This window comes from Arachis hypogaea, chromosome 13 (assembly GCF_003086295.3).
Source record: "Arachis hypogaea cultivar Tifrunner chromosome 13, arahy.Tifrunner.gnm2.J5K5, whole genome shotgun sequence".
Lineage (NCBI taxonomy): Eukaryota > Viridiplantae > Streptophyta > Magnoliopsida > Fabales > Fabaceae > Arachis > Arachis hypogaea.
In genome coordinates this window covers 112,578,348-112,597,778 of record NC_092048.1, presented here as the reverse complement: position 1 = coordinate 112,597,778, position 19,431 = coordinate 112,578,348, and the positions used below count along the sequence as shown (strand labels likewise).

General features: G+C 40.5%; 1 pseudogene; it reads left to right on the top strand.

Annotated features, from left to right (window-relative positions):
• The first annotated feature begins 2,214 nt into the window (after window positions 1-2,214).
• LOC140177678 (uncharacterized) lies at window positions 2,215-6,956 on the top strand (annotated as a pseudogene).
• Window positions 6,957-19,431: the final 12,475 nt, after the last annotated feature.

Genomic DNA, 19,431 nt, shown 5'->3' with positions numbered 1-19,431 from the left:
ATGTTATAATTATTAGAGATTTGTTATAAATGATTTGGTTTGGATTGGTTTGGGAGACTCTGACTAGAAAACCGTAGTTACAGCGGTTATGACGTTAACTTAGATGCATCTAACTCAGACCTCAGCTAGCAGGGGTGTTGCTAGCCCAACGTGTAGGCCACACGTTGGATCTGTTATACCGTACTGGCACACTAGAGGAAAGGGCTACCCTTAGAGGTAGAGTCGCCCTAGATATGTAATATTTGATTTGATTTGACTTCTGAAATGAGAACTCCCATTTCAGTTCATCCGCTTAACTACTTATCTATTTGTTTGCATAATTAATTAATATAAATTTCTCATCTCTGAAAGGAAATATAATTTTCAAGATAAATTTTGTATTGTCTCGTGTGGGTTATAGATGTAATGTTTGCTCACTGAGTTGCAAAACTCACCCTACTATATTCCTATGTTTTTCAGATACAGGAGTCATTCCAGGTTCCATTCCACCTCTTAGTCATTTTGGTGAGCCCTTCTTCTTTCCAAGGGCTAAGTAATTATGTAATGGAACCTTTGCTCAAAATTTAGATTATGTCAATGCTCCATATGTCACAGGCAGGATCCTCATGTGGGTTATGTTATTTTGAATCTTGAATTGTTTAGGTAGTAATTATGATTTCGTGTTGTAAGACTTATGGTTTTAACTATATGATTGGAGCATGTTGTTGTTGTTGTCTTTGAAAATGGATGTTTATTGTTGATAGAGAGATTTAATATTTATGTGGGTAAGGTCCTAGAAACAGAGGAGATTCTGTCTGTTTTTCTGAAAATTTGGTCGTTTGGCTTGCTGAGGGACTTGTCTCTTGAGCGTCAGTCATGGCTGGGTTTGGGCCATGACATAGTGGTATCAGAGTCTTAGGTTTTCCTGTGTAATATGGAATAAGTGTTCTTTAGTAAGATCACAATTGTGCAAATGGAAGCCGGTCCATTTTCACAAAGTGTGATGTTACTAGAGGCCTATAGGAAGTTGTCATCAATCCTTTGTTCTCATAATTCTTTCTGTCTGTCCTATTCTCTTTGAACTCCATATACATATGTCGTTGGTGATTCGATCACTTTACTTACTCGATAGGTGGAAGATGCCACCTAAGAAAAGACATGGTGGAGCTGTTGGTGTTCCTGATACTGCTGAATCCAATAGGGCAGTTTCTCCGCCACTTGGAGCACTTCGACAAAGGCCAAGGAGCCAAAGAATAGCTGATAGGCGCGAAGGAGAGATACCCCGCGAGAGAGTTCAAGAGAACCCCGTAGTAAGAGAGACTCAACCGGACTTAGCAGCTAAATTAAGGGGAATGAATCAAACCCTTAATGCGGTATTACAGGTTCTAACAAATCAAAATAGGAGCAGAGCAGAAATTCTTAATATGCTAAATCCTCAGCCTCATAGAGTTCATCAATTGTTTGGGGATCAAGAGCCGCCAATTAAAGAATATTTGAAGTTGAATTCGTCCACTTTCAATGGAGATTCATTGGATAAAGATCCACAACAATATCTAGAGGATGCAAAGAAAGCTATTCGAGCTCTCAAGTGCTCCAAGGAATGGGCTGTTGAGTTAGTATCCTACAACTTGCGTGGTTCAGCAAGATATTGGTATGAGTCTCTTCTTGAGAGCAAAGAAGCAGCTGAACTTCCTCCTCCTTCTTGGGAAGAGTTCACTGAAGAGTTTCTCGCTCGATTTTATCCAGCTAACAAGCAAGCAGAAGATGCAATTGCCTTTGAAAGATTAAGGCAAGAGAATATAACAGTGACTGAGTATGCTAAGGAGTTTACTAGACTTTCTAAGAGTGCTCCGTACTTGGTGAATTCAGAAGAGATGAAGGTTCGTCGTTTCGTTCGTGGACTGGCAGAACCTATGTTCACTACTCTTATGCCTGAAGTTAGACGCATGTCTTTTAAGGATGTCCTAAACTCTGCTTATGGAATTGAAGCTGGGATAGTGGAGAGAAATGCTTTTAAGGATGTTGGTAAGAAGCCCAAGATGAAGGGACAATTTTCTGGTGGATCTAGTTCAGGAGGATTTCAGTTTCATCATGGTCAGACTAATCAGTAAGGTTATTCGGATTATCGAGCTCGTCCTCAAACATCTTTCGGTGGGGTTGCTTCTTCTGGATCTGTTCCTATGAGTGTTTCAAGTCCAAGACCTTTTGTTGGGGGCACCCCTCAATCTAGCGGACATGGTTCTAATCAGACAAGACCAACTAAATCTTACTGTTAGTGGTGTGGGATCTACCATTCCGGTATATGTTTCAAGGCTACTGGTGCATGTTTTGGTTGTGGTCAATCTGGTCATCTTAGGAGGGATTGTCCAAATCCTAGAGGAGGCTTTGCTCCAGGTATTGCATGTCCTACCACACCAATGCCATCTTCTTCAGCTATGTCTATTCGAAATTCTTCTGGTCCTAGTGGTAGAGGAGCTAGTGGTAGGGGTCAGACTTATAACAGAGGAGGGAGCTAAAGAGTAAGAGGTCAGACACGTGTGTATGCTTTAACACGTCAAGATGCTCAGGCTTCTAATGCTGTGGTGGCAGGTACTTTACAAGTTTGTTCTTTAGATGCTCAAGTGTTATTTGATACGGGTTCTCATTATTCATATGTATCTCCACATCTTGCATCTCATTTCGATAAACAACCTGAACTGTTATCCCACCCATTTCATGTTGGCACTCCACTTGGAGTCTCCACGGTGGTTCGAGTCGTGTTTCGGTCTTGTGTTGTTAGAATTAATACGGTTAAAACCTTAGCTGATTTGATCCTTTTAGAACCAATGGAAGATATTGATGTCATCCTAGGCATGGATTGGTTAGCAGCTTGTCATGCTGATGTGGGCTGTTATTCCAAAACTGTGAAGTTTGACATACCGGGTATCGTCAGCTCAATAAGATAACTATGCCAAGGATTGATGATTTGTTTGATCAACTTCAAGGAGCTACCTGTTTCTCAAAAATCGACTTGCGTTCAAGGTACCATCAATTGAAGATAAAAGAGGAAGATATTCCAAAAACTTCTTTTCGTACTCGCTATGGGCACTATGAGTTCTTAGTAATGTCCTTTGATCTGACGAATGCGCCTGCAGCTTTCATGGACTTAATGAATCGAGTCTTCAAACCTTTCTTAGATCGCTTTGTTATCGTTTTCATCGATGATATTTTGGTGTATTCGAAAAGTGCTACGGAGCATGAGTATCATTTGAGGATTGTGTTACAAACCTTAAGGGATCACAAGCTTTATACTAAGTTTTCTAAATCTGAGTTTTGGCTTGATCAAGTGACATTTTTGGGACATGTGGTATCAAAAGATGGAATCATGGTGGATCCAAAAAAGGTTGAAGCCGTTCAGAAGTGGCCAAGGCCTACTACAGTGACAGAAACTCGTAGCTTTCTACGGTTGGCCGGCTACTATCGGTGATTCATCAAGGACTTCTCGAGAATTTTGGCACCATTAACCAAGTTAACTCAGAAGAATGTGAAGTTTCAATGGTCAAAAGCTTGTGAGGAAAGTTTCCAGACACTTAAGGCTTGTCTAACCTCAGCACCAGTTCTTGTTTTACCTTCTGGGTCTGGGGGATTCTCAGTCTTTTGCTATGCATCTCGGATAGGACTGAGTTGTCTATTGATGCAGCATGGCAGCGTTATTGCCTATGCCTCGCGACAACTCAAGAAGCATGAGCAGAATTATCCAACTCATGACCTGGAAATGGTAGCGGCCGTCTTTGCTTTAAAGATTTGGAGACACTACCTTCATGGTGAGACCTGTGAGATCTATACGGATCACAAGAGTTTGAAGTATATATTTCAACCAAAGGATTTAAATTTGAGGCAACGGAGATAGATGGAGTTGCTAAAAGATTACGATTGTACTATTTTGTATCATCCTGGAAAAGCAAATATTGTAGCAGATGCCCTCATTAGAAAATCTATGGGTAGCTTGGCCCATATCACTCTTGCAAGGAGACCAATTGTTAAAGAAGTCCATCAATTGGAGGCCGGTGGAATTCAATTTGACCTTGGAGAATCAGGAGTTTTCTTAGCACATGTTCGAGCCCAATCTTCCCTAATAGAACAGATCAAGGCTGCACAACGTGATGACCCAAAACTAAGGAAGCTTATAGAAGATGTTCGCAATGGGAGGGTGATGAGCGGATATTTTATACGCTTTTTGGGGTTAATTTCATATAGTTTTTAGTATGTTTTAGTGAGTTTTTAGTTTGTTTCCATTAGTTTTTAGGAAAAATTCATATTTCTGGACTTTACTATGAGTTGTGTGTTTTTTTGTAATTTCAGGTATTTTTCTGGCTGAAATTGAGGGAGCTGAGCAAAAATCTGATTCAGGCTGAAAAAGGACTGCTGATGCTGTTGGATTCTGACCTCCCTGCACTCAAAGTGGATTTTCTGGAGCTACTAAACTCGAAATGGAACGCTTCTAATTGCGTTGGAAAGTAGACATCTAGGGCTTTCCAGCAATATATAATAGTCCATACTTTGCTCAAGGATAGACGACGTAAACTGGCGTTTAACGCCAGTTCTCTGCCCAATTCTGGCGTCCAGCGCCAGAAAAGGATTAAAAGTTGGAGTTCAACGCTAGAAATGGATCCAAACCTGGCGTTGAATGCCCAAAACAGCCTTATGCACGTGAATTGTTTAAGTCTCAGCTCCAGCACACACCAAGTGGGCCCCAAAAGTGGATCTCTGCACCATCTGTCATAGTCTACTCACATTTTGTAAACCTAGGCTACTAGTTTAGTATTTAAACAACTTTTAGAAACTTATTTTGCATCTCATGACATTTCAGATCTGAACTTTGTACTCTTTGATGGCATGAGTCTCTAAACTCCATTGTTGGGGGTGAGGAGCTCTGCTGTGTCTCAATGAATTAATGCAAGTATTTCTGTTTTCCATTCAAACATGAGTGTTCCTATCTAAGATATCCATTCGCGCCTAATTATGGAGAAGGTGATGATTCGTGACACTCATCACCTTCCTCAATCCATGAACGTGTGTCTGACAATCACCTCCGTTCTACATCAGATTGAATGAATATCTCTTAGATTCCTTAATCAGAATCTCCGTGGTATAAGCTAGATTGATGGCGGCATTCATGAGAATCCGGAAGGTCTAAACCTTGTCTGTGGTATTCCGAGTAGGATTCTGGAATTGGATGACTGTGACGAGCTTCAAACTCGCGAGTGCTGGGCGTAGTGACAGACGCAAAAGGATAGTAAATCCTATTCCGGTACGACTGAGAACCTGCATATGATTAGTCGTGCGGTGACAGCGCACCTGGACCCTTTTCACTGGAAGGATGGATGGTAGCCATTGACAACGGTGATCCACCTACACACAGCTTGCCATAGGAGGACGTGCATGCGTGAATCAGAAGACAGACGAAAGCAGAGATTCTAAAGACAAAGCATCTCCAAAACTCCAACATATTCTCCATTACTGCATAACAAGTAACCTTTAATCCATGCTCTCTTGTTTATTCGCAATTCAACTGATAAATATAATTGATTTCCTGACTAAGAATTGCAAGATAACCATAGATTGCTTCAAACCAACAATCTCCATGGGATTCGACTCTTACTCACGTAAGGTATTACTTGGATGACCCAGTGCACTTGCTGGTTAGTTGTGCGAAATTACATTGTGAAGTAATTTTTGTGCACCAGAGGGACTCAAACTTTTCTCTTGATCAAGATGTTTTGCGTTGTGGTGAACGCTTATGTGTGCCAGATAACCATGACTTGAAGAAAGCTGTTTTGGAGGAGGCTCACAATTCTAAGTATACCGTTCATCTATGCTCCAATAAGATGTATCAAGATTTGAAACAATTGTTTTGGTGGGAAGGCATGAAGAGAGACATAGAAGTTTTTGTTTCTCATTGCTTAACCTGCCAACAGGTTAAAGCTGAACATCAAAGACCTGCTGGGTTATTGCAACAAATTGAGATACCTGAATGGAAGTGGGAAAGGATTACGATGGATTTTGTAACAGGTTTACCTTGTAGTTTTAAAGGTTTTGATTCAATTTGGGTAATTGTGGATAGAATGACGAAGTCAGCTCACTTTCTTCTGGTGAAAACAACTTTCAGTGCAGCTCGGTATGCTCAACTTTATGTTGATGAGATAGTTAAACTACATAGAAGTCCAGTGTCCATTATTTCAGATTGCGGGCCCCATTTTACCTCTCATTTTTAGAAATCTTTACAAAAAGCGTTAGGTACTCATCTGGATCTTAGCACAACTTTTCACCCTCAAACCGATAGACAATCAGAGAGGACGATCCAGACATTGGAAGACATGTTAAGGTATTGTGTTCTAGATTTTGGTGGAAATTGGGACAGCTATCTACCTTTGATCAAGTTCTATTATAATAATAGTTATCAAGCCAGCATTCAAATGGCACCATTTGAGGCTCTTTATGGGAGAAGATGCAGGTCACCTATTGGGTGGTTTGAAGTTGGTGAGGTTAAGCTTTTGGGGCCAAATTTGGTACAAGATGCAGTTGAGAAGGTTCGCATAATAAGAGAACGTTTATTAGCAGCTCAGAGTAGGCAGAAGGCTTATGTTGATAACAGAAGGCGTAACTTAGAGTTTTCAGTGGGTGATCAGGTATTTCTTCGAGTGTCGCCTATGAAAGGAGTGATGAGGTTTGGAAAAAGAGGCAAGCTTAATCCTCGTTACATTGGTCCATTTGAGATTTTGGACAGAATAGGTGCAGTTGCTTATCGCTTGGCACTACCGTTGAAGTTGTCTATGATTCATCCAGTTTTTTACATATCAATGTTGTGCAAATACCTTCCCAACCCATCTCATGTGCTTGCACCACAAGCCATAGAGCTAAAGGAGGATTTATCATTTGAAGAGGAACCAGTGGCTATAGTCGATCGCCAAGTAAAGAAACTACGTTCTAAAGAGTAGCATCTGTGAAAGTTGTTTGGAAGAATCATTCGATAGAAGAAGCAACTTGGAAAGTAGAGGATGCCATGCGCGATAAATATCCGTATTTATTTGAGTCTGAAGGTAATAATCACATCTATCGTAGTATATGAGTTCAAAATTCGGGGACTGAATTTCTTAAGGGGGAGGGAATGTTATACCCACAAAGAAAAAAAAAGGAAACAGAAGTGCATAGTCACGTGGGGGCACATGCCCCCACTTAAACCCCTTCCCCCTTCTTATTCTCTCGAGCCTTCCCTGATCCTTCCCTCTTTTATTTTCATTTTCTTCATACAAATCAAAACCAAACCCTCTCTTTTCCTTTATCTCCTCTTCCATTCCATCTTCTTCATTTCAAAATCTTCATCCAACCACAACACACCAAATTTCATTTTACCCTTTTATTTTATCTCTATTTTAATATATTATCTATATCCAAAGTAAATTTTTATTTTTCACAACCCCAAATCAAGGAGTTCATACTAATGAGTAAAGAAAGCATTCAACTTTTGAGTTTCTATTATTATTGAGGCTTCAATGTAACTCTTTGACTTAATAATTAGCATTCAACTTTCACGTGATGCGTGAGCATCTTGTCTATCTTTTTCTAGTGAATTTGCATCTAAATTATTGAATTTAATTAAGAATTAATTATATTTTAGCCACTATGGATGTTATTTTGAGTTTTGTACAATACTGTTTATTTTAGGTAGCATTTGGCGGAATTTGATGGAGTTTCTGCAGAGAAAGAGAAGAAGCCAAGGAGATGACCAGCGAATACCGACGCGGACGCATGGCTCACGCGACCGCGCGTAATGGAGGAAATCGCAATGACGCGATTGCGTGCCTGACGCGAACGCGTGGACTGGAATCTGCACAAATGACGCGAACGCTTGGACGACGCAGACGCGTCACATGTGCCACGTGCAAAAAATGCAGAAAAACGCTGGGGGCGATTTCTGGGCTGTTTTAACTCAATTTTCAACCCAGAAAACACAGATTAGAAGCTGCAGAATGGACAGAACAAGTAGTCCCCACCCATCAACTGAAGATCTGTTAATTAATTCAAATTTAAATTCAAATCTTAAATTAGGAAAAGATATTATTTTAAGTTTAATTTTAAATATTAGATTTTAAATTTATTAGGATTAGTTATAAAAAGGGATCTGATGCCATCATATTGAAAACTCTGTACATTTTTACCTGAATCCTTATTTTCTCTTTTCCATGAGCAACTAAACCTCCACTGTTAAGGTTAGGAGCTCTGTCTATTTCTATGGATTAATTTTATTGCTTTTACTATTTTAATTTATGTGTGGATTTATAATTTAAGAATTGTTTTCGCTCTTTATTTTATGAATTTGGGTGGAACGGAAGTATGACCCTCTTTCTATTTGAGTTCTTGTAAAACTTGGAAAAGCTCTTTACCTGAACAACAGCTTGAAAACTATTTCTCCTAAATTTTAATTATCTGAATTTAATAGGATACGTGACATATAATCCTTTTACCTCTTGGATAATTAGAGTTTTTGTGGCATATAAACTAGAAATTGATTAACCCTCTAATTGGAATTAATTGACCAAGGAATTGGCAGTTAATGAATTTTAGGGGAGACTAGGAAGGTCTAAGGAATTAGGGTCTAGTCACATACAGTTTGCCATAAATTAAATCCTGCATAATTAAATTAGTTAGTAAGAAAAGTTAATCCGGAAAAATTGATAACTCTAAAACCTTAACTATCTTCTCCATATATTATTCCCATCTTAATTACTTGCCTTTCTTCAATATTTTTGATATTGTTTAATGTCTTTTATATTGCATCTCAACACTATTTTCTGTCTGTCTAACTAATCCTATCAAATGCTATTGTTGCTTAATCCATCAATCCTCGTGGGATCGACCCTTACTCACGTAAGGTATTACTTGGTACGACCCGGTGCACTTGCCGGTTAGTAAGTGTGGTTATAAAAAAAACCGCACCAAGTTTTTGGCGCCGTTGCCGGGGATTGACTGTGATTGATAACTATTCGTTGTTTGATTGCTTAGATTAGATAATTTTTCTTTTAATTAAATTTGTTTTATTATTATTAGTATTTTCGAAAAAAAAATTCTTTTCCTTTACGTTTTATTTTTTCTTTTCCATTACATTTTTTTCTTTTGTTCCTGCCCCCTCCCCTGTTCCTTCTTCTTCGTTTCTTCTTTTTTTTTTTGTTTTGCTAAAAAAAATAAAAAATTAAAAAAATTAAAAAAATAAATAAATAATTAAATAAATAAATAAATAAATATTTTAGTATTAATATTTTTCTTTTCTTAATTTCTGAATTTAAGTTTGGTGTTACTCAGTTAATGTTATTTTAATTTTTCTGTTTAATTTTTTTTTAATTTTTGAATTTTTTAGTTATTTATTTAGTATTTTTATTTTATTATTTTACACAGGTTACCTCACAGGGACTTCTCTGCACTCTGACGTAGAGAGTCCCGTTTTTTTCTTGTTTTCTGCTTGTGTATGCGCAGGAATAGAGATAAAGAACAGCTCTTAGACTTTGATCCTGAACCTGAAAGAACTTTCAGGCAACGTTTACAACAAGCAAGACTTTGCAAGGCTGCAGAATCCGCTATGGCAAATAATGCTAATGCCAATGTGGTAAATCCGAATGGGGATGATCAATAGAGGAGAGTGCTTGGCTCTTATTCTGCCCCTACTGCGGATCTTTATGGAAAAAGTATTGTGGTGCCTCCTATAACTGCAAACAACTTTGAGTTGAAGCCACAATTGGTCACCCTGGTGCAACAAAATTGCCAGTATCATGGTCTTCCTCATGAAGACCCAAATCAATTTATATCTGATTTTTTGCAGATATGTGATACTGTGAAGACAAATGGAGTGAACCCAGAGGTGTACAAACTAATGCTTTTCCCGTTTGCTCTGAGGGATAAAGCAAAGCTATGGCTAGATTCCCAACCAAAGGAGAGTCTGAATACGTGGGAAAAGGTTGTCACAGAATTTCTCACTAAATTTTTCCCACCAAAGAAGCTGACTAAGCTTAGGTTGGAGGTTCAGACTTTCAAGCAAAAGGAGGGTGAAACTCTTTATGAAGCTTGGGAAAGGTACAAGCTGCTGACTAGGCAATGCCCTCCGGACATGTTCTCCAAGTGGACTCAACTGGATATCTTTTATGAAGGCTTAGGAGAGATGTCAAAGATGAGCCTAGACACTTCTGCAGGTGGTTCATTGCACAAGAAGAAGACACCAGAGGAGACTATTGAGCTTATTGAATTGGTTGCAAGCAACCAATATCTGTACTAATCTAACAGGAATCCTGTGAACTCTGATACCTCTCAGAAGAGAGGCGTGTTGGAAGTGAAAGCTGTTAATGCTCTTCTTGCTCAAAACAAGCTTATGTCTCAGCAGATAAATCTACTTACTCAACAGATGGGTGGCATGCAAGTCTCAGCTATAAACACTCAAAATCCACCCCAAGAAATCTCCTATGACATGGCAGGTAATTTTGTCCAAAATGATAATCATGATTATGCTCAACCTTCTTATGAACAGGTGAATTACATGGGGAGTAGTCCTAGGAATCCCAACAATGATCCATATTCTAAGACATACAACCAGGGATGGAGGAATCACCCAAATTTTGGATGGAGGGACCAACCTCAGAGACCTCAGAACTTCAACAATAGTTCTCATGGCGGTTTCCAGCAGAACAATGATTTGGAAGCAATATTGACAGGTTTTAGACAGGAAACCAGAGCATCCATCAAGAACATGGAGATTCAAATGGGTCAACTAGCCACAAAGGTTAATAAAATTGATCAGAGGACCACTAATAGCCTTCCTGGTAACACAATTCCAAATCCAAGAGAGGAATGCAAGGCTATCACCGTAATAAGTGAACAAGTGGCAAGTACGGAAGCACAAGTTATACAAGAAACCAGAGCCTCTATTAGAAACTTAGAGGTGCTAGTGGGCCAACTGAGCAAGCAAATACTTGAGAGGTCTGCAAGTACATTTCAAGGTGATACAGTGGTGAACCCAGGAGAAGATTGCAAGGGTATTCAATTGAGAAGTGGTAAAGTAGCTGGCTCTGAGACTAAGGCCAATGAAGAGCTAGTTGAAAAAGAAGCTCCAGATGAGAAGAAGGAAGAAGTAGAGCACGCCCCTCCAAAGCGTGCAGACAACCCATTCCCAGACTCTCTTGACACTTATCCTACACTGTCAAAGGCTCCTGAGTACAAGCCTAAGATGCCGTATCCTCAGAGACTTCAAAAGAAGACCAAGGACAAGCAGTTTTCAAAGTTCTTGGAAATCTTCAGAAAGTTACAAATCAATATTCCTTTTGCTGAGGTTTTGGAGTAAATGCCTATCTATGTCAAGTTCATGAAGGAGTTGTTGTCAAAGAAAAAGCGTTTAAAGGGAGATGAGACAGTAGTCCTGACTAAGGAATGTAGTGCTGTCATTCAGAATAACTTGCCAAGGAAGATGCCAGATCCAGGGAGCTTTCAAATTCCATGCACCATTGGGAGCACAACCTTTGAGAAAGCCCTATGTGATCTAGGGGCAAGCATAAATCTAATGCCCTTATCTGTGATGAAGAAGCTGCAAATCCAAGAGGCACAACCCACAAAGATAGCATTACAGATGGCAGACAAATCTATGAAGTCTGCATACGGATTAGTGGAAAACATCTTGGTTAAAGTGGGTAAGTTCTTCCTCCCAGCAGACTTTGTGATTCTTGACACAGGGGAGGATGAGAATGCCTCTATAATTCTAGGAAGACCATTTCTAGCCACTGGAAGAACTCTGATTAATGTAGAAGTGGGTGAATTAGTGCTTAGAGTGCATAATGAGCAACTGGTCTTTCATGTCTTCAAAGATGTACATTCAACAGGTGAAGAAGAGAGGTGCATGCAGGATGAGCTTATTGATCCAAACCTTCAAGAACCCCTGAATGATGCACAGCAGAATTTGCAACTCAAACCTCCTGTGGTGACAACCGATAAAATTCCGCCTGATATCAAACCTAAGTTTGGTGTTGGAACTGCGTCATCCACCAAGGAGGAGGTCCCCAAAAAGAAAAAAATACCTAGAGGATGGAGAAACAAAAAGATCCCCACTGAAGGTTTCTCCCCAAGAATGAAGGTGGTGTTGACCAGCAATCCAGCATGGGTTTATACAGTAATCAGAATCCTCTCTCTGGAGCATATTGAGCTACGTTATGGACACACACGAAAGAATTTCAAAGTAAGGGGTGAAGAGCTGAGCCCCTATGATCCTCCTCCTTAGAGGAGCTGACCGTCAAGCTAGTGACGATAAAGAAGCGCTTGTCGGGAGGCAACCCGATAAATTCGTATCCTTAGCTATTTTTTGTAGTAGTAGTTTTCTTAGTTATTTTATTTTATTTTTTTGAGTTCTTACTACTTTTCTGATCATGCAGCTATGTTCTTCCAGGAACCGAACACCTCAAGCTATATTTAAAAAAAAAAGAGCACCCGACGCGCCAGCGTCGTTGACGCGAACGCGTCATCTAGGGGTGCGAGAAAAAATAAAAAGTTACAGAGAGTTGCGCAGGAGTGACGCCAGAATGGAGCCTTTCGCACAAACAATCCCACGCGATTGCGTACCTCACGCGTTCGCGTCGTTTGTGATTTTCGTCATTCACGCGGTCGCGTCACCGACGCGATCGCGTGACCTGCAAATTCGACGTAAAAGAGCGTTTGGGCAGAGAGTTGTGCCAGCTTGGGACAAGAAGTGTGCTAAAAGCACAAATTTGGTCACGCAGACGCGTGACTGACGCGTTCGCGTCAGTTGCATATATAGCCATTGGTATGCGAAATTGTTACTCAGGTTGTGAATTATTGTTTGAAATTGATTCCCTGGCGATGGATGCACAGAACCATGGTCTAAACATATCTTCACAACTTCGCATAACTAACCAGCAAGTGCACTGGGTCGTCCAAGTAATACCTTACATGAGTAAGGGTCGATCCCACGGAGATTGTTGGTATGAAGCAAGCTATGGTCACCTTGTAAATCTCAGTTAGGCAGATATAAAATAGTAATGGGGTTTTCGAAATTAATACTAAAATAAGGATAGAAATACTTATGTAAATCATTGGTGAGAATTTCAGATAAGCGTATGGAGATGCATTCGTTCCTCTGAACCTCTGCTTTCCTACTGTCTTCATCCAATCCGTCTTACTCCTTTCTATGGCTGGCTTTATGTAAGGATGTCACCGGTACCAATGGCTACTTTCAATCCTCTCGGGAAAATGGTCCAAATGCTCTGTCACAGCACGGCTAATCGTCTGGAGGCATCACCCTTGTCGTTGGTTGCATCCTATTCCTCTCTATGAAAATGGTCCGATGCGCTGTCACTGCATGGCTAATCATCTTGGAGGTTCTCGATCATACTGGAATAGAATTTACTATCCTTTTGCGTCTGTCACTACGCCCAGCACTCGCGAGTTTGGAGTTCGTCAGTCATTCAATCCCAGAGTCCTACTCGGAATACCACGGACAAGGTTTACACTTCCGGACTCTCATGAATGCCGCCATCAATCTAGCTTATGCCACGAAGATTCTGATTAAGAGATCTAAGAGATACTCATTCAATCTAATGTAGAACGGAAGTGGTTGCCAGGCATGCGTTCATAGGGAATGATAATGATTGTCACATTCATCACATTCAGGTTGAAATGCAAATGAATATCTTAGAAGCGAAATAAGATGAATTGAATAGAAAACAGTAGTACTTTGCATTAATCTTTGAGGAACAGCAGAGCTCCACATCTTAATCTATGGAGTGCAGAAACTCTACCGTTGAAAATACATAAGTGATGAAGGTCCAGGCATGGCCGAATGGCCAGCCCCCAAACGTGATCAATAGATCAAAAGATAATCCAAAGATCCAGGATGTCTAATACAATAGTAAAAGGTCCTATTTATAATAAACTAGCTACTAGGGTTTACAGAAGTAAGTAATTGATGCATAAATCCACTTCCGGGGCCCACTTGGTGTGTGCTTGGGCTGAGCTTGAATGTTGCACGTGTAGAGGTCCTTCTTGGAGTTGAACGTCAGCTTTTGTGCCAGTTTGGGCGTTGAACTCCACTTTGCAGCTTGTTTCTGGCGCTGGACGCCAGAATTGGGCAGAGAGCTGGCGTTGAACGCCAGTTTGCATCGTCTAAACTTGGGCAAAGTATGGACTATTATATATTTCTGGAAAGCCCTGGATGTCTACTTTCCAACGCAATTGGAAGCGCGCTATTTTGAGTTCTGTAGCTCCAGAAAATCCATTTTGAGTGCAGGGAGGTCAGAATCTAACAGCATCAGCAGTCCTTCTTCAACCTCTGAATCTGATTTTTGCTCAAGTCCCTCAATTTCAGCCAGAAAATACCTGAAATCATAGAAAAACACACAAACTCATAGTAAAGTCCAGAAATGTGAATTTAACATAAAAACTAATGAAAACATCCCTAAAAGTAACTAGATCCTACTAAAAACATACTAAAAACAATGCCAAAAAGCGTATAAATTATCCGCTCGTCACAACACCAAATTTAAATTGTTGCTTGTCCCCAAGCAACTGAAAATAAAATAGGATAAAAAGAAGAGAATATACTATAAATTCCAAACTATCAATGAAACATGGCTTCAATCATATGAGCGGGACTTATAGCTTTTTGCCTCTTGAATAGTTTTGGCATCTCACTTTATCCATTGAGGTTCAGAATGATTGGCATCTATAGGAACTCAGAGTTCAGATAGTGTTATTGACTCTCCTAGTTCAGTATGATGATTCTTGAACACAGCTTGTTTTATGAGTCTTGGCTGTGGCCCTAAGCACTTTGTTTTCCAGTATTACCACCGGATACATAAATGCCACAGACACATAATTGGGTGAACCTTTTCAGATTGTGACTCAACTTTGCTAAAGTCCCCAATTAGAGGTGTCCAGGGTTCTTAAGCACACTCTTTTGTTTTTTTGCTTTGGACCTTGACTTTAACCGCTCAGTCTCAAGTTTTCACTTGACACCTTCACGCCACAAGCACATGGTTAGGGACAGCTCGGTTTAGCCGCTTAGACCAGGATTTTATTCCTTTAGGCCCTCCTATCCACTGATGCTCAAAGCCTTGGGATCCTTTTTATTTGCCCTTGCCTTTTGGTTTTAAGGGTTATTGGCTTTTTGCTCTTGCCTCTTGGTTTTAAGAGCTTTTGGCTTTTTCTGCTTGCTTTTTCTTTCTATTTTTTTCGCCTATTTTTTTCTGCAAGCTTTGTTCTTTGCTGCTTTTTCTTGCTTCAAGAATCATTTTTATGATTTTTCAGATTATCAAATAACATGTCTCCTAGTCATCACATCAATATAATTAAGCTAAATTCAAGGATAAATTCAAAACTCATGTACTTCTTGTTCTTTTGAATTAAAACATTTTTCATTTAAGAGAGGTGATGGATTCATAGGACATTCATAACTTCAAGACATAGTTACTAACTACTAATGATCATGTAATGGAGACACAAACATAGATAAGCACATAACATAGAAAACGAAAAACAAAAGAAATAAGAACAAGGAATGAATCCACCTTAGTGATGGTGGCGTTTCCTTCTTGAGGAACCAATGATGTCCTTGAGCTCTTCTATGTCTCTTCCTTGTCTTTGTTGCTCCTCCCTCATTGCTTTTTGATCTTCTCTAATTTCATGAAGGATGATGGAGTGCTCTTGATGTCCCACCCTTAATTGTCCCATGTTGGAACTTAATTCTTCTAGGGAGGTGTTGATTTGCTCCCAATAGTTTTGTGGAGGAAAATGCATTTGAGGCATCTCCGGGATCTCATGGTGATGAGCTTCCTGTTCCTCTTGAGCTCCATGAATGGGCTATCTTGCTTGCTCTATCTTTTTCTTAGTGATGGGCTTGTCCTCTTTAATGAGGATATCTCCCTCTATGTCAATCCTAGCCAAATTGCATAGGTGGCAAATGAGGTGAGGAAAGGCTAACCTTGCCATAGTGGAGGACTTGTCAGCCACCTTGTAGAGTTCTTGAGGTATAATCTCATGAACTTCCACCTCTTCTCTAATCATGATGCTATGGAACATGATGGCCCGGTCTATAGTAACTTCAGACCGGTTGCTAGTGGGAATGATTGAGCATTGAATGAACTCCAACCATCCTCTAGCTACAGGCTTAAGGTCCAGTCTTCTTAGTTGAACCGGTTTGCCTTTTGAGTCAATCTTCCATTGAGCTCCTTCTACACATATGTCCATGAGGACTTGGTCCAACCTTTGATCAAAGTTGACTCTTCTTGTGTAGGGGCGTGCGTTCTCTTCCATGTTTGGCAAGTTGAACGCCAACCTCACATTTTCCGGACTAAAATCTAAGTATTTCCCCCGAACCATGGTGATATAATTCTTTGGGTTCGGGTTCTTACTTTGATCATGGTTCCTAGTGATCCATGCATTAGCATAGAACTCTTGAACCATTAGGATGCCGACTTGTTGGATGGGGTTTGTTAGAACTTCCCAACCTCTTCTTTGGATTTCATGTCGGATCTCCGGATACTCATTTCTCTTGAGTTTGAAAGGGACCTCGAGGATCACCTTCTTCTTGGCCACAACATCATAGAAGTGGTCTTGATGGGCTTTGGAGATGAACCTTTCCATCTCCCATGACTCGGAGGTGGAAGCTTTTGTCTTCCCTTTCCCTTTTCTAGAGGATTCTCCGGTCTTAGGTGCCATCAATGGTAATGGAAAAACAAAAAGCTTATGCTTTTACCACACCAAACTTAGAATTTTGCTCGCCCTCGAGCAAGAGAAGAAAGAAAAGATGAAGAAGAAGAAGAAGAAGAAGAAGAAGAAGAAGAAGAAGAAAAAATGGAGAAGAGGGGGGAGGTGTGTTTTGGCCAAGAAGAGAAGAGAGGGTTGTGTTGTGTGAAAATGAGGAAGAATGGAAGGCTTTATATAGGGAAGGGAGGGGGGTAAAGGTTCGGCCATTTAGGGTGGGTTTGGGTGGGAAATTGATTTTGAATTTTGAAGGTAGGTGGAGTTTATGAGGTAGGTTTATGGGGAAGAGTGGATGGATGTGAGTGGTTAAGAGGTGATGGGGAAGAGAGATTGAGGTGATTGGTGAAGGGTTTTGGGGAAGAGTGTTTATGGGATTGTGTGAAAGAGGGGTGAGAAGAAGTGAGTGGAGGTAGGTGGGGATCCTGTGGGGTCCACAGATCCTGAGGTGATCCTGTGGGGTCCACAGATCCTGAGGTGTTCAAGGATTTACAATCTTGCACCAAATTAGGCATGCAAAATGCCCTTGCACACAACTCTGGGCGTTCAGCGCCAGATTGGTGCTTGTTCTGGGCGTTGAACGCCCATTTGTAGCCCATTTCTGGAGTTGAACGCCAGAACCATGCTTGTTCTGGGCGTTCAGCGCCAGCTCTTCTCCAGGGTGCATTTCTGGCGTTCAAACGCCCAGATGCTGCCCATTTCTGGCGTTCAGCACCAGAACCATGCTCTGTTCTAGCGTTGAACGCCCAAAACATGCTTCTTACTGGCGTTTAAACGCCAGTAAGGCCTTCCTCCAGGGTGTGATTTTTCTTCTGCTGTTTTTGATTCCATTTTCAATTTTTATATTTATTTTGTGACTCCACATGATCATGAACCTAATAAAAGATGAAAAACAATAAAAATAGAAATTAGATAAAAATTGGGTTGCCTCCCAACAAGCGCTTCTTTAATGTCAATAGCTTGACAGTGGGCTCTCATGGAGCCTCATAGATGTGCAGAGCTTTGTTGAGACTCTCCAACACCAAACTTAGAGTTTGGATATGGGAGTTCAACACCAAACTTAGAGTTTGGTTGTGGCCTTCCAACACCAAACTTAGAGTTTGACTATGGGAGCTTTGGTTGACTCTGCTTTGAGAGAAGCTTTTTCTGCTTCCTCTCCATGGATGCAGAGAGAGATCTTTGAGTTGTAAACACAAGGTTGTCCTCATTTATTTGAAGGATCAATTTTCCTCTGTCCACATTAATCACAGCTCTTGCTGTTGCCAGGAAAGGTCTTCCTAGGATGATGGATTCATCCTCATCCTTCCCAGTATCTAGGACTATGAAATCTGTAGGGATGTAAAGGCCTTCAACCTTTACTAACACGTCCTCTACTTGTCCATAAGCTTGTTTTCTTGAATTATCTGCCATCTCTAATGAGATTTTAGCAGCTTGCACCCCATAGATTCCCAGTTTCTCTATTACAGAGAGGGGCATGCGGTTTATTCCTGAACCAAGGTCACACAGAGCCTTAAAGATCATGGTGCCTATGGTACAAGGTATTATGAACTTTCCAGGATCCTGTCTCTTTTGAGGCAATGTCAGTTGATCTAAATCACTTAGTTCATTGGTGAACAAGGGAGGTTCATCTTCCCAAGTTTCAATACCAAATAATTTGGCATTTAGCTTCATGATTGCACCAAGGAACTTGGCAGTTTGCTCTTCAGTAACATCCTCATTCTCTTCAGAAGAGGAATACTCATCAGAGCTCATGAATGGCATAAGGAGGTTCAATGGAATCTCTATGGTCTCTAGATGAGTCTCAGATTCCTTAGGTTCCTCAGAGGGGAGCTCCTTATTGATCACTAGACGTCCCAGGGGATCTTCCTCCTTGGGATTCACGTCCTCTCCTTCCCTTACAGGTTCGGCCATGGTGCTTATGTCAATGGCCTTGCACTCTCCTTTTGGATTCTCTTCTGTATTGCTTGGGAGGGTACTAGGAGGGATTTCAGTGATCCTTTTACTCAGCTGGCCCACTTGTGCTTCCAAATTTCTAATGGAAGACCTTGTTTCATTCATGAAACTTACAGTGGCCTTGGATAGATCAGAGACTAAATTTGCTAAGCTAGATGGATTCTGCTCAGAATTCTCTGTCTGTTGCTGAGTGGATGATGGAAAAGGTTTATTATTGTTAAACCTGTTTCTTCCACCATTATTAAAGCCTTGTTGAGGCCTTTGATCCTTCCATGAGAGATTTGGATGATTTCTCCATGATGGATTATAGGTGTTTCCATATGGTTCACCCATGTAATTTACCTCTGCTATTGCAGGGTTCTCAGGATCATAAGCTTCTTCTTCATAAGAAGCCTCTTGAGTACTGTTGGATGCAGCTTGCATTCCATTCAGACTCTGAGAAATCATATTGACTTGCTGAGTCAATATTTTGTTCTGAGCCAATATGGCATTCAGAGTATCAATTTCAAGAACTCCCTTCTTCATAGGCGTCCCATTACTCACAGGATTCCTCTCAGAAGTGTACATAAACTAGTTATTAGCAACCATGTCAATGAGTTCTTGAGCTTCTGCAGGCGTTTTCTTTAGGTGAATGGATCCACCTGCAGAAATATCCAATGACATCTTTGATAATTCAGATAAACCATCATAGAATATATCCAGGATGGTCCATTCTGA